Here is a 14,017-nt window from a genome sequence, read left to right as displayed (position 1 = left end):
GGTGGTCTGCTAAGGTTTTCTTAAGAAATTAGTGAATTATGAAAGATGAGTAAAAAATGATCTATTTTGAAATTCAGTTTTTCTTAATGTTTTGTTTTTTGGGAAAGGGGTATGTCAGTAAATATTTTGTAGGTTCAGTGATTTATGCATATTGATGCTATGCCACTATTGGATAGAATATGTGGATATTCTAGGCCTAATATCCCAATCAACTATATAGACATTTTCTAATAGGAAATTAGAAGAACATAATTTATACCTGTTGATAATTATGGTGCTTTACCTTAGGATTAATGATACAGCAGAGATGTAAAAGTCATACGGTATATATGTACTCATAGAATAGATTGAGAGAAAAAAAATAGATGCTAATTTTCCTCATCTGAGGAAAAAGCAGAAATAATTTAAAATTTTATCAAATTCTATTCTCTGATTTTCAATATATGCCCAATTTCAAGTAAGCCAAAGAAATGGATGAAAATAAAAAACTAATGTGTGACAATAATAAGTTTTATTTTACATTTTATGCTACTCTAAGATGATACATACAATTATGTGAGACATGGTTAAATAGAATTGATTGGAAAAGAGGCAAGACAGATATGGAATTGGGAGTACATAGTCAGGAAGTCAAGTCACTAAAAAATTGTTTTCTTTACTGGACTAAGCTCACATTCTTTCTTACTAATCACTAAATCAGTCTAAACTGGGTATATGCCAAGATTTTTCACATTCTGTGACACAGAGCACTGGATAGATAGATAGATGATGGATATATATCTAATATATAATTGAAGATATTTATAGAAAGACAAAAACTACCTTTGAGATTAAACTCTCATTTTTACAACTATAGTTTATTATGCACCTAGTGTCATTATGCACTGGACATAAAGAGAAGTATACCTGTACTTAATAGATTGATGATTCTCTAGCATTTAGCATTTTATATTATACATATTAACAGTGAAAAGCATTGAAAAACTTCATCTACATGAATATACTTCAGACTTAGATTACCAAAGTATGAAAATATGACATACATAATAATGGATAACTAAAACCAAACGTTTAATAACAACCGTAGGAGTTTGGAGAAGATTTATTTATTGTGTTCTGAAACAACTGAGTGAAACTCTGGAAAAAAAGAGAATTAAATGTTACAAAAACAAAGTTTCTACGCCGGGCGTGGTGGCGCACGCTTGTAATCCCCGCGCTTGGGAGGCGGAGACAGGAGGATCGCGCAGGTTCGAAGCCAGCCTCTCTGGCTTAAGAGACCCTGTTTTCACATTTAAAAAAAGTATAAAAATAGGTACTGGGAGTGTAGCCTGGAGGTAGAAGGGTTTCCAGGAACCCCAGTACCACCAAAACAAAAAACAACAAATAAACAAACAAACAAAAAACAACCAAAAAAAGTTTCTAAAAGAAATTATGAGTGAAATAAAGAATGAAACTCTTAAAATCAAATATTTAGAGTTCAAAATAAGCTGGAGATGTGCTCAGAGTGTCAAATATTTATATGTTAGAATACTGAAGAAAACTGAGCCTGGCATCCATTCTCCTTATTTTATATTCATGTCTTTCCCCAACTGACTTTTTCTGTTTTTCTTCTGGTCTCCCATTTTGCTTTATTTTAGCATTTTGGAATAAATGGAACCAAATATTCTGTCTGTACTTCACTATTTTCATGTTTTTCAAAAATGTAAAGATGGAAGGTCACTGCTAGCTTAGCATTAGGTAAATTCCGTAGGAAATGAAGAGGCTTTTTTCAAGCCACATTAATATCAAATTTTAAGTCAGATGCCGGGCATGGTGGTGCACGCTTATAATCACCAGGCTTGGGAGGCGGAAATAGGAGGATCTCGCTGGTTAGAAGCCAGCCTCACTGGCTTAAGAGACCCTGTTCCCAAATAAAAATATAAAATAGGTCTGGGAGTGCAGTCCGGAGGTAGAAGGCTTTCCAGGAACCCCAGTAACACCAAAAAAAAAAAAAAAAAAAAAAAAAAAAAAAAAAAAAATTAAGTCAGAGCGTTAATGGATTATTGGTGGTGTTTTTTTTTTAATGAAGATTAAATGTGAGATTCTTAATTAAAAAAAAACTCAACTAGAAATACAAGAAAATTTAATTTTAAATAACTATCCTAAGCCAATAACTAAAACATCCTGAAAATGGAAATCTCACTTCTGGATAATCAAAAATAATAAATGCTTTGAGAAAGACTAAAAAATGGAGGAGGCTGTAAGACAAATTAGTAATGTGTTTCTTGACTAGAAGCAAAAGGAAGGATTACTTTTTAACAGATCTCTGATTAATGCACACTAAAAAAAAAGGAGCACCAGAAACACAAAACACTTGCGCTTTCAGTAGAGCTCTTCCTATTTAGTTTGAACATTTAGAACTCTGCAAGAGAATAAATAAGTCAAGCTGTGGAGGAAACAGCTGATAATATAACTGATTATACTGAGGCATGATTTGTTCAAGCAGATAAGAATTTTTATTGAGTAATTTTCAAAATTGATAAATATTATTTCAGGCTCCTAGACAATTCTTATCCTGTCTAGTTTTAATTCTGTACTGGATTACCAACTTCTCTCTAAAAATATGGTGTGATCGTTCTCAGGTGGCATCTTAAAAGCTAAGAGTATCTGCATATGTTGCAGAAGCTTTTGAAAAATTTTTTTTCATCTAGAGTTCCTCCTATGACCCATTTATAACACGCCAATAAAAAAATGAAAAAAATGAAAAAAAAAGAATTTTTTGCCCCACCCGGAAGGACCCTGAGGTCCGGGCCGCCTGGCCCCCGACCCTGGGCGGATGGACAGGAGCTGGCAGGGCACCCTTAGGAGACCCCCTCCCCACCTGGAAGGACCCTGAGTTCCGGGCCGCCAGGCCCAGACCCTGGGCTCATGGGCAGGGCACCCTTAGGTGACCTCTACCCCACACACCCAGAATGAAAAAAAATTTTTTTTCATCTTTACCGAGTGCCTGAACCCCATCATCCTACCCAAACCACACACATTCCCTTCTCTTAAAAAAAAAAAAAAAAAAAAAAAAAAAGGGAAAAGAAAAAAGAAAAATATTCGAGAGAGGTTAAGATGGCTGAGGCGGCAGCTAGAATATTGGAGATGCAGACAAAACATATCCATCTGAACTGGAAATTTTGGAAAAATTCCCCGCGAAGGAGGACTGAGGCTTCTCTAAATCTTTAAGAATCCGGGACATCACCTGTAAGGAGAGAGTCTAGCTGAGACCTAGGAGGAAGGCGGTGGTGGCAGCAGTGGCCAAGTTGGCGGTGGAGACTTGTCTTTGGGAGAGGCAGACATCTAATCCAACCCACCCTGATCCTCTGAAGAAATTACCCCAAAGGTCGAATGCTACCGTCACGCATGCTTTGGAACACTGGACATTGTGCGGTATGGGAAAAGAGCTTGGGAAATATTTGAAATGGTGGAGACAGTCACATTGGCAGCGGCAAGTACTCAAGGGAGGCAGAGATCTGACGTAATACACCTGGAACTTTTGAAGAAGTTACCTCAGAGGTGGAATACTACCACCATGGACCTCGGGAATGTGGGACAACCTGCTGGGTGAAGAGGGGGCTCAGATTTGAGCCTGCTGTGAGGCAAGGCAGGTGATGGGGCCTCTTAGGCCGGAATCCAAGCCTGCCGAGGGGTTAGGTCATTGCTGGGATCAGTGAGGCCTGGACAAGAGTCCCCTGAGTGGGATCGGAACTTGCAATGCGGCATGCACAGAGAAATAGCACAGAAAATAAAATCCAGATGCTTCCCCTAATTAGCAAAAACTAGGAGGAAAGGGGTAACAGGAGGAAGTCAAGTAGTAGAAAGGGCCCTATTGAGAAGCAATTAAGGTGACCAATCAGAGGGGAGGGGATGGGGGAGTATGGAATCTCTTTAAAACTCATGAGGTGCATAAACAAATATATCAAAGATAATTACCAATTAAGCATAGGATCAAGGGAGGGGGAGGGAATGGGATGGGGATTGGATGAGGGCTTATTGGATGATATGTGCTTGTATATCCTCTCAAGTCTTGTATTCCAAAGTGATGTATGATTACAAAAATATCATATATATATATATATATAATATTCCTTCAGGACAAAAAATAATTTTTTATTGTAACCCATTGTAACCCATTACTCACTGAGAACCACTGCAGAGTATCAAATTTTGAAATTTTGGATACAAATTTAAAAAAAGAAATGTCAGTCAGTGTTTCCTTTATTTTCAAATCCTCAGATAAGCAGATCAGAATGTTGTATTGAAAGCAACCATTATCTCCTTTCTGAAATTGTTAAAATGATTGTAATGATGAATAATGAATAATTGAATAAGTAAAAGAAATGAGTAAATAAATAAAATAATAAGTAAAATGGAACTTTGCATGGGATGAATAACTGAAGCACATAAATGTATTTCCAGTGCAATTAAGAGATGGTAGAAGTATGTTGGCTTGAGATAAAAATGAGAGATGGCGGTAGAGCAACACAAAACATAGAGGTTAATGAGAAAGAAATTGTGAATGAAAGTTTCCTTCTTTTTTTCTTTTCTGAAGAGGTTCTTCAGAAAAATCATTAGTATCTACTCACCTATCTAAATCATCACTATCTTCAATAATTTTATTTTAAAAAGTAAATTGGCAGACAAAAGTATGCATGTTTTATAAACATGAATAAAAATAGAGTAAAAAGAGAAAACTTAATTTAGTGGCATTAGAAGAAATTGAGAGATGCTTAATTGAAAGATGCTTAATATTACTTGAAAATGATTTAAGAAGATATTTTATCCATTAAAATCAATCATCTTGTATCATATTAAGATGTATGACTATAATGCACAGATTTAAAAAATAAAAAACATGAGAAAGAGGGAGGGGGAGGGAATGGGGCAGGAATTGGGTAAGGGCTAATTGGGTGATGTGGGCATGGATGCTCACACCATCTTTTACTCTATTATGATGTATGACTACAATGGACTAAAAAAAAAGTTTAAAAAAATCAAAACTGTTAAAAATGAAACACAAAACAATATTGACAAAGACCAGCACACATATATAATCTCAGGTTTGAGGGAGGCTGACGCAGGAGGATTATACAACTAAGATTTACACAACTAAGTCTAGACAACTTAGGGTTAGCCTATTTCAAATAAAGATAATGAAGATTTAAAATAATAAAATATAAAAAAGCAGAGGATGGATTTCAGTTGTTGAGTGTCACAAGGGTTCAAACTGCTTGAACCCAAGAGACTACATTATGATATGCAAACTGTAAACAAACACATATAAACAATAACAATATAAAATTTGTATCTGGTATCTTCTCAGTAAATCAGAGTCTGGGAAATAGAAGAACAAGGACTTCTATATCCCTGGAAATAAAACTGTTTTTCTATAATTGCATATCCACTCAAACAGTAGCTCCAGTGGGGTAATAGTAAGAGTCATAGGCAAGGACCAAGCATTCTATAACAAAAGTTTAAATAAATAATACAAAAAATTAAAAAATAAAGGAAAGTTAGAAATGGAAATATTCTGAATGTGACCATTTAAATTTAGAATTTGCAGGGAGAAAGTCAGTGCTGAATAAAGAGGGGGCATGAATGTAAATGGCATATATCTAATCACTCTGAAAATGATCAGCATAAGCTAAAGTATGTGTGGGGCATAAATAGCAGAATAGTTTCTAGATTTTTTTTTTTTTTTGGTGGTACTGGGGTTCCTGGAAGCCCTTCTACCTCCGGACTACACTCCCAGACCTATTTTATATTTATGAAGCAGGGTCTCTTACGCCAGTGCGGCTGGCTTCGAACCTGCGCGATCCTCCTGTCTCTGCCTCCCAAGCGCGGGGATTACAAGCGTGCGCCACCACGCCCGGCTAGTTTCTAGATTTTTAAACTATAGTTTCTCCTTTTCTCAGGTTTTTCTCCTTTCTACTTATATTTTTTTTCCTAACCTATCTGATTATAAATGATTTCCCCCCTCTGGGACTTGGATTTATTAATCTTGAAGATTGATAATGGGTGAAAGTTCTTATCTATAGCTTCTACAAAGCTGACAAAGGACAAGGGCCTTATCTAGTCAGGGATCAGGATCTTCATCCTAACTGACCTAAAGGAGAAAGAGAAACTGGCCTCTATTATTCTGATAGATTCTTCACAGTTATGTCAGAAGCTAACATCACTGAAGGACAAAGTTTCAGGAACATGAAAATCAGAACATGGTTTCTCACTATGTGCCTGAAGTTTTTAATCATGCCCATCCTCCCAAGGTTGCAGTCAGAGCTGCTGAGGCAATGTTCATAAACCTGATTATTTAGTACAAAGATTCTTTCATCTGTTTTTCAATGATACAATCTCTGTTCTTTCTAAGACCAAGCTCATCAATAGATCCAAACTTTTAATCACAAAGGTTCATCTCCCCATCTGAGATTCCTGAAATGTTTGGTGAACAAAGGCTCTATAGGGAACATCTGAGGCTTGGTCAAGCTTTATTGATGAGAATAACTTGGGTATTCTGAGAAAGTCCAGGTCTCCATCTCAGCTGTGTGCCCTTACCCACTCCCTCACAAATAAGGTCTCTTAAAAAAGAACTGTAAAATTTACTTATAAAAGAAGCCAGGCATGGTGGCACATGCTTGTAATCTCAGCATTTGGAGGGCTGAACAGAAGGATCATGGTTTGAGGACACCTTCAGCTACTTAGTGAGGCTCTTTGCAAGTCAGTGAGACCCTGTTTCAAAATAAAGAATAACAAACACAGCTGTGGCTATAACTTGGAGGTAGAATGTCCCTGGGTTCCACCCTGAGTACCAAATAAATAAATAAAATAAAATAAAATAAAAAGAACTGTGAGATTTCAAAGGTGCTCTCTCCCCACTCTCCCTTGAACACGTATTCCTCACTTATCTAAATAAAATTCTATGACTCTGAAAAAATATATATTTAATTTGTTTATTTATTTTACTTACTGATTTTAGCGGTGAAAGGAATTGAACGGAGGGACATTCTACCTATGAGCTACACCCCGACTCCTGTTTTATTTTATTTTAATTTTGAAACAGGGTCTCACTAAGTTGTGTAGGACCTCACTACAAGTTGCTAAGACTAGCAGTGAACCTCCACTTCTATCTCTGCCTCCCACGTGATGGGATTTCAGGTATTCCCATTATGCCCAGGGCCAGAGATGTCATTTAAACTCAGTGTCTTGAATCTTCTTCAGGACTATCACAGAAATCATAACAAAGAATCTAAGTTGTAAGAAGTAAGATGCTTGCCTTTTACTTGCCCATCATTAAGGAAGATTTGAACTCATTGACATATACTTTCTGTTGATTATATATATAATCTTAGGACCACTTTGTGGACATCGTCTAAAAAAGACAACTATAAGTCTTGCTGAACTTAATGGGTTAAAAATAAGAGCACAACCACCTGAATAAGACAACTGTAGTTAGAAAAATGTTGTCAGGAGATAGAAATAAAAACGTGTCATTTTTAGAAAGTTAGAATTAAAGAGGTCTTAAGCATGGTAGGAAAGTTAAGGGTTACAAGTTTGGGGTTAAGGGTGTGCAGTTGAATTTGGTAACACAAACACAGAGAAAGATTATATGTATTAGATAAACTAAGACTCTGAAAGAGAGGAAAGTGAGAAACACCAAACATTTGTTCAGAACATTTTATTTGGGATCAGAGGCTTTACAAAGTTTTTCTGTCTAAGATGCTGAGTAATGATGCGCATAAGACATCCATCACGTTTCTGCAGAGAAAATTGCCAAGATTCAAGTTGATTAAGTAACATGCCAACTCTATGTAGCTGTAAAGAGATATGATGTGGGTGTAAGTACATTTCTCTTGTCTCCAAGATCACACTCGATACGCTGTACCCCACTCCTTCCGCCATAGGTCACTTCTTAAATAAAAATGCTGGGGAAGCATCCAGAACTTTTGATCTCCAATGCTTGCATCTCTCAGTGCTGTACAGTTCACACTCTGAATCAAGTAATGAGGCAGAGGACCTAGGAACAGGATTTTTAAAGAGGTCTATGTGTATCCCACTCTGTAGGGTAGGGGAAGGTGATCAGGGAGATGAGAAACCGCTAAGTGCCAAGAGGTCAGAGCTCACCAGCTCACAAGACAACAATTCAAATTAAGAATTAAAATTAGTCAAAAGTCATTGTTTTCCCTCAAAACCCAATTCTAATAAATTATAAAACAGCAAATGTGAAACCTTATTAATATATAAAAGCCCATCATCTCCAAAGAACTTCGGTAGTTATTTTCTTTCTGAGACATCCCCCCACAGCCATGTGGGAGAAGCAGTTTTCTATCTTTTCTTGACTTAAAATAAACTTACAAGTTTCTGTACCCTCACTAGTGTTTAGATTTTATTTGCCAAAATACACAAGACAAGAACTGTGTTTAGAGGAGACATCTCTGTTTTAGTCATAGTGCATTGACAGGGAAAAATAAAAAATATAAATAAAAAAAACCTTTTTCCTAGAGCTAATGCCACCTGTTTTTTTTTTTTTTTGTTTGTTTTTGTTTTTTTTTTTTTTTTGTGTGTGTGTGTGTGTGTGTGTGTTACTTGGAGTTGAATCCAGGGGCATTCAAGCTACATTCCCAGACATATTTTTTTCTTTATTTTGAAGCAGGGTCTCACTAAGTTGCAGAGAGCCTCACAAGTTGCAGAGACTGGCCTTGAACCTGTGATTCTCCTGTCTTAGCCTCCCAAGTACTGGGATTACAAACATCTGCCACCATGCCTGGCTCTGCCACATGTTCTTACAGGCCCGGGTCAGGCAGTTTGATCCCTTAGGGATTTATACTTAGATGTGTTCTGTGTTGTGTTTCCTAAATAATTGTCATCAAGACACAATCCCTGGCATACCTAAATGCATAGAAGGGTGAAAAAGAGCAAGTGGACAGAGGATAAGGCTGTCACCACCACCACCACCACCGCTGTCACTGCCATAGCAACAGGTGCTGGTGTTGAAATAGTCTGGCTACAAGATCACAGGTGGAGCTGGAATTACATGATTTCACAGAATTATGGGCACCACTCCACCTATAGGTGGAAGAAAAAGCCATTTCCCCACTGACTGATGCATTGATGCTAGCAGTGAGGGGAGCAGTAGAGTGTGCAGATGTAGCTGTATGAGGGGGTCAGATCCTGGATGATTTACTATTGATCCCCAGGCAGGGACCCCAGGCCTGGTCCCTGAAACAGTCAGGAAGCCACCTTGAACTTAGCTAACTTGCATATGAACAACTACAGCATCATATTTCCTAAGATCACCCTACCTTGCTTAGAGATCTCAGCAGAACTGAAAGAAAGAGTAGGTTCTTGGTTCACCTGGACTCTCAAAATTTAGTGTAGCTGGTTTCTGGTCATGAGAGGATTTTAGGTCCTAACCTCACATGCAGTGGTGGGAAAGTGAACATAGAAATCGTTCTACCACCTCAAACTTAATATGCACGAGAAGGGGGTGTCTGCTTTAAAGCCTCTGTTTTGCTTTGCCTAACTAGAGGCTTTCTGAGTTTCTTTTTTTCTTTTTCTTTTTTCTCTTGTTTCCTTTGCTTAGCAGGTATACAAGGTTTAATTCCTTTTGGTGTTCTAAGAAAGATGAACAGTTGTGGTGATTAGGGTCTTTGCCTGTCATGGGAATACAAGTTGTCCACCTAAATCAGTTTGATTCATTGTCACCCATGACCGAGAGACTGCCCAAGCATGGTCAGCTGTAGAGATTTTTTTCCATGACTATGTTATATAATAGAATCTGTGACAGAATATGTTCTGGTTTCTGGAAGCTCTGGATCTTGCTTCACTCTTGGCAAAAAAAGATACGGTAATTCTCCAATCTCTACCTGTTGATGCTGTTTGTTGTACTGTATATGTAATGTGTCTGTATGTTATCTACATGGTACCAAAAATTGGTGTATTAATAAATGAGCACTCATAAAACTTAAAGAAAAATAAAAAAAACCAAATGTCCTTTATGCCAGTTTAAAAATATAACATTTGATTGAATGTAAAATTTGTTAATTAGACTAAATCAAAATGTCTTTAAAATTATAAGCATATGCCTTTTTCCTAGGCAAATAGTCAAGATTATGTTTTCCTCCATAGGATGTTTTAAAATACAATGTTAATAGCTTTTAAGTTTTTCCTCTGGCAGGAAATTGTTTTAATAAATGAATAATTTTATTTGATGTCTTGATTTTCAGGGGTAATCTATTTAATTATTAAATTAAGTTGAGTAAATACAAAATGTAATAACTTTTTAAAATGCTCTTGGCTTCTTCTAATTTGGAATAACATTTAGGTCTATTGAATTGGCTTTTAAATTATTGATGTAGAAAAAAACAATCTTGTGGGATGGCTTTGTTTGGGGGTTTTTACTAAAAGACAACAAAGGTTGATGATAATTTTGTATACATTGCTTTGAAAGGAACACCTATCTATTATTTTACCTGAGCATCCTAAAAATTTGGAAGTAATGATCAGACTAACTAAATATTCCTTAATAATCTTTAGCTCATAGAGCTGCATGGAGATTTTCAAATCCTCTAGAAAAAGAAGTCAACTTTTACTGGTGTGGATACACAAAATATATTGATGCCAAGAGCTGGGCTATATACTGTTAGTTTACTTCCCTTGCTGGCTATTTCCCTGAAAAGAAACTAAACACAAATACTAAATACAATTCTCTTTGGTAAAAAAGTAAAATTCCTAATTTTTAAACTCCTAAAGGACCTTAATCCTGTTCAAAATTCTACAGACCAAAAAAGGAAATAGTAAGATAAGTTAAAAACAGCATACTTGGTCCTTCTTTAAGCTTTGTGCCACAAGAACTTTTAAATAGGTTATCTATAATAACTCAGAGTCTGCTAACAGGTGGGTATACCAAGAAGAAAAGGTTGTTAAAAAAATGGCAATATACCTAAGTTACTCTATAATATGCTAATGTGTCCATTTTCATGAAGATTGCTGAACCACCATAAGCAACTTTAAACCAAGATAACCAGGCTTTATCAAAATTTCATATGAAGGATATTTTCTTCCACAGTCTTCTAGTTTGTCCACCCACCTACAAGTATCTCACTGCAATACCTTTAGCAGCTCAAAGCAGTTAGAGCTGACATCACCCCATTTCCATAATAGCAGTTAGAGTCACTTTTCCCATGGGGGGACAGGAGACAGGCAGAAGACCTGGAAACAGGAAAGACTAAAAAAGGCCATCTTTATCATCTTCTGTGAATTAGAGAAAGGTGAGAAATTGGTGGTTGCCAGGATATCAGGGCCCACCAGCTCCAAAGATAAAATTTTAAATTAAGGATTAATATTAGTCAAAATGCGTTTGTTTCCCTAAGATAAAATTCTGACCAATCATAAAAGAACAGATGGAAAAGCTAAGTAAAACTTAAAAGTCCACTTCCTAGAGTTTTGGTGGTTACTATCTTTCAGGGACCAACCTTGTGTGTTGGGGGGGGCTGATTTGTCTGTATCATTTTCTGACTTAAGCTTGCATATTTCTATAATCTCACTACTTCTTGGACTTCACTTGTCAGATTCCACTGTAGAAGAACCCAATAAGGAGGTACTCTTGTTTCAGTACTGTTAAATTAGGCAATAAAAAATGAAAAAAAAAAGAACTATTAAAGCTTAGAAAGAAAAAAGGAAAGACAAAGAAAGAAAGGAACTCATTCTTATTATCAAAACTCTGGAATGTAGCATGAAAAGAATATTATTGCAACTACAACTATAAAAAAAATCACAAAACTAAAGGTAATCATAAACCCACAGTACAACCCAGAGCTTAATAATTTTCCAAGCTTTAGAATAATAAAGATATTAAGTTGGTCTAGAGGGGAAAAATTAGACAATATTTTCTTTGAAAATGTATGTGGCATTAAAGTGGACATTTGAAATAAGAATTATACCTTTGTGGTTATGCAAAGATCTGTATAAAAAATAATATATGTTAGGCCGGGCGTGGCGGCGCACGCTTGTAATCCCTGAGCTTGGGAGGCAGAGACAGAAGGATGGTGCAAGTTCGAAGCCAGCCGCGCTGGCTTGAGACCCTGTTTAAAAAACAAACAAACAAAAAAAAGTATAAAATAGGTCTGGGAGTGTAGCCCTGAGGTAGAAGGGCTTCCAAGAACCCCAGTACCACCACAAAAAATATAAGTTTATATTTATGTACATTACCATATATAAAGACATATGCATATATACCTTATATATGTTTACAGATTTATATTTAAGCTTGTAGTTAACATATATTCTTGAAAACATTTCAAGTTTTAAAATTATTCTCAAATATATTATTTGTAAACTATTGTTGCAATCGAATTTTAAAATCTCCCTATCTTTTCCATATTATAATATCAAGAACATTTAGAAAAAAATAATTTTTCATAGTTTTTGTTATTGTACAAGTTATACATAAAATTTTTATAAGAATTGTCCATTGATAATTAAGTGTCAGAATTTCTGTTTTCTTTTACCAACAAAATTTATTACATTGATATTTTTAAAAGAACCATTCAAAGGAGTATGTACATACGTAGATTTAATTTTCACTCTTGTACTTTAAATAATTTTAAAACTTTATAAAGTAGTTTCTTTTTCCTGAATTCAGTTGGCTTTGTTAGTAGTACTCTGTTGGAATCTTCCCTGGAGATAGCAAATATGCAAATTTGCAGAAATTCTTGTATTTTATCTATGTTACCATAAGGGATTATTGGGATAAAGTGCCAGAATATCAACATTTTTATCATACTAAAACATTACAAAACTGTATCTGTAATGGTCATTTTGCATTTGTGTTCTGCTTTGACTTTGCATATGCATTAACTTATATAATAACAAAAACCAGAAGAAAAGATGAAACATTTTTGTCACCTGATATTTTTCAGATAAAATTTTAACTCAGTTTATGTTTTTAAATATTAAGGGGAAGCCGGGCATGGTGGCGCACGCTTGTAATCCCCGCGCTTGGGAGGCGGAGACAGGAGGATCGCGCAGGTTCGAAGCCAGCCGCGCTGGCATAAGAGACCGTGTTTCAAAAATATAAAATAGGTCTGGGAGTGTAGCCCGGAGGTAGAAGGGCTTCCAGGAACCCCAGTACCACCAAAATAAAAAAAAAAAATTAAGGGGAGTATATTTAAGACTAAAGTAAAAGGTTTATTTACAGCTTGGGCTTTACATAGGCTAAACTGAATTTGGAGTAGATCCTATTTATTTATGTATGTATTATTACATTTTATATAATATTGGGAGTTCTTGGAATAAAAAGGCTTGAAAACTATTAGGGTGCAAATATAAAAAATGCAATTAAGATAATTTAAAATGGCATTTTAAGGTTTGCTTTTGGCTCAAGATCTGGACAGAAGATTATGGATGATTTCTTGATAAATATCTGTGAAAGAAATTAAAAAATTATGAAATTAATTTTATACAGAGAAGGTTATTTGTGATTCAAGAGTTCAGTCTGGAATATGTGAGTTTGAAATCACAAGGAAATAGCCACAGAAATAGTCTTTTCTTTCAGGTCCCAGCTCTAGAGGCTGAAAAGGATAATGCTTTCCTCCTAAGTCTCAGGGAAGTGTTAAGAAATTGGCAGCATGGCAATAGTGGACTATACAAACAATTTCCAGAGGATAACTGCTTTTCAAAGAACTCACAAGACAGAGTTCCAAGATGGATATTTTAGATTTTGTGTGTGTTCAGCTACCAGTTTCATTACCCAATGCATATATATAATATGAACATTCCAACTAAAAAGTATAGGGTTGATTAATTACTACATGAATGATTAAATATAAAATACAAGAAGACAAGCACTATTTTATGCCAGAAATGTTATTAAGCAACGATAACTAGAATATAGCATATATTATTAAAATAGGTTTAACAGTTTGTCTATGCATAAATGTAAAAGCTCTGAGTAATGGAATATACTTTAATGGTGGAAAATAATAAGACAAATTAGTTT

This window comes from Muscardinus avellanarius (assembly GCF_963383645.1).
Source record: "Muscardinus avellanarius genome assembly, chromosome: 5".
NCBI lineage: Eukaryota > Metazoa > Chordata > Mammalia > Rodentia > Gliridae > Muscardinus > Muscardinus avellanarius.
The sequence above is the reverse complement of the archived record's forward strand: the minus strand, read 5'-3'. Positions refer to the sequence as shown.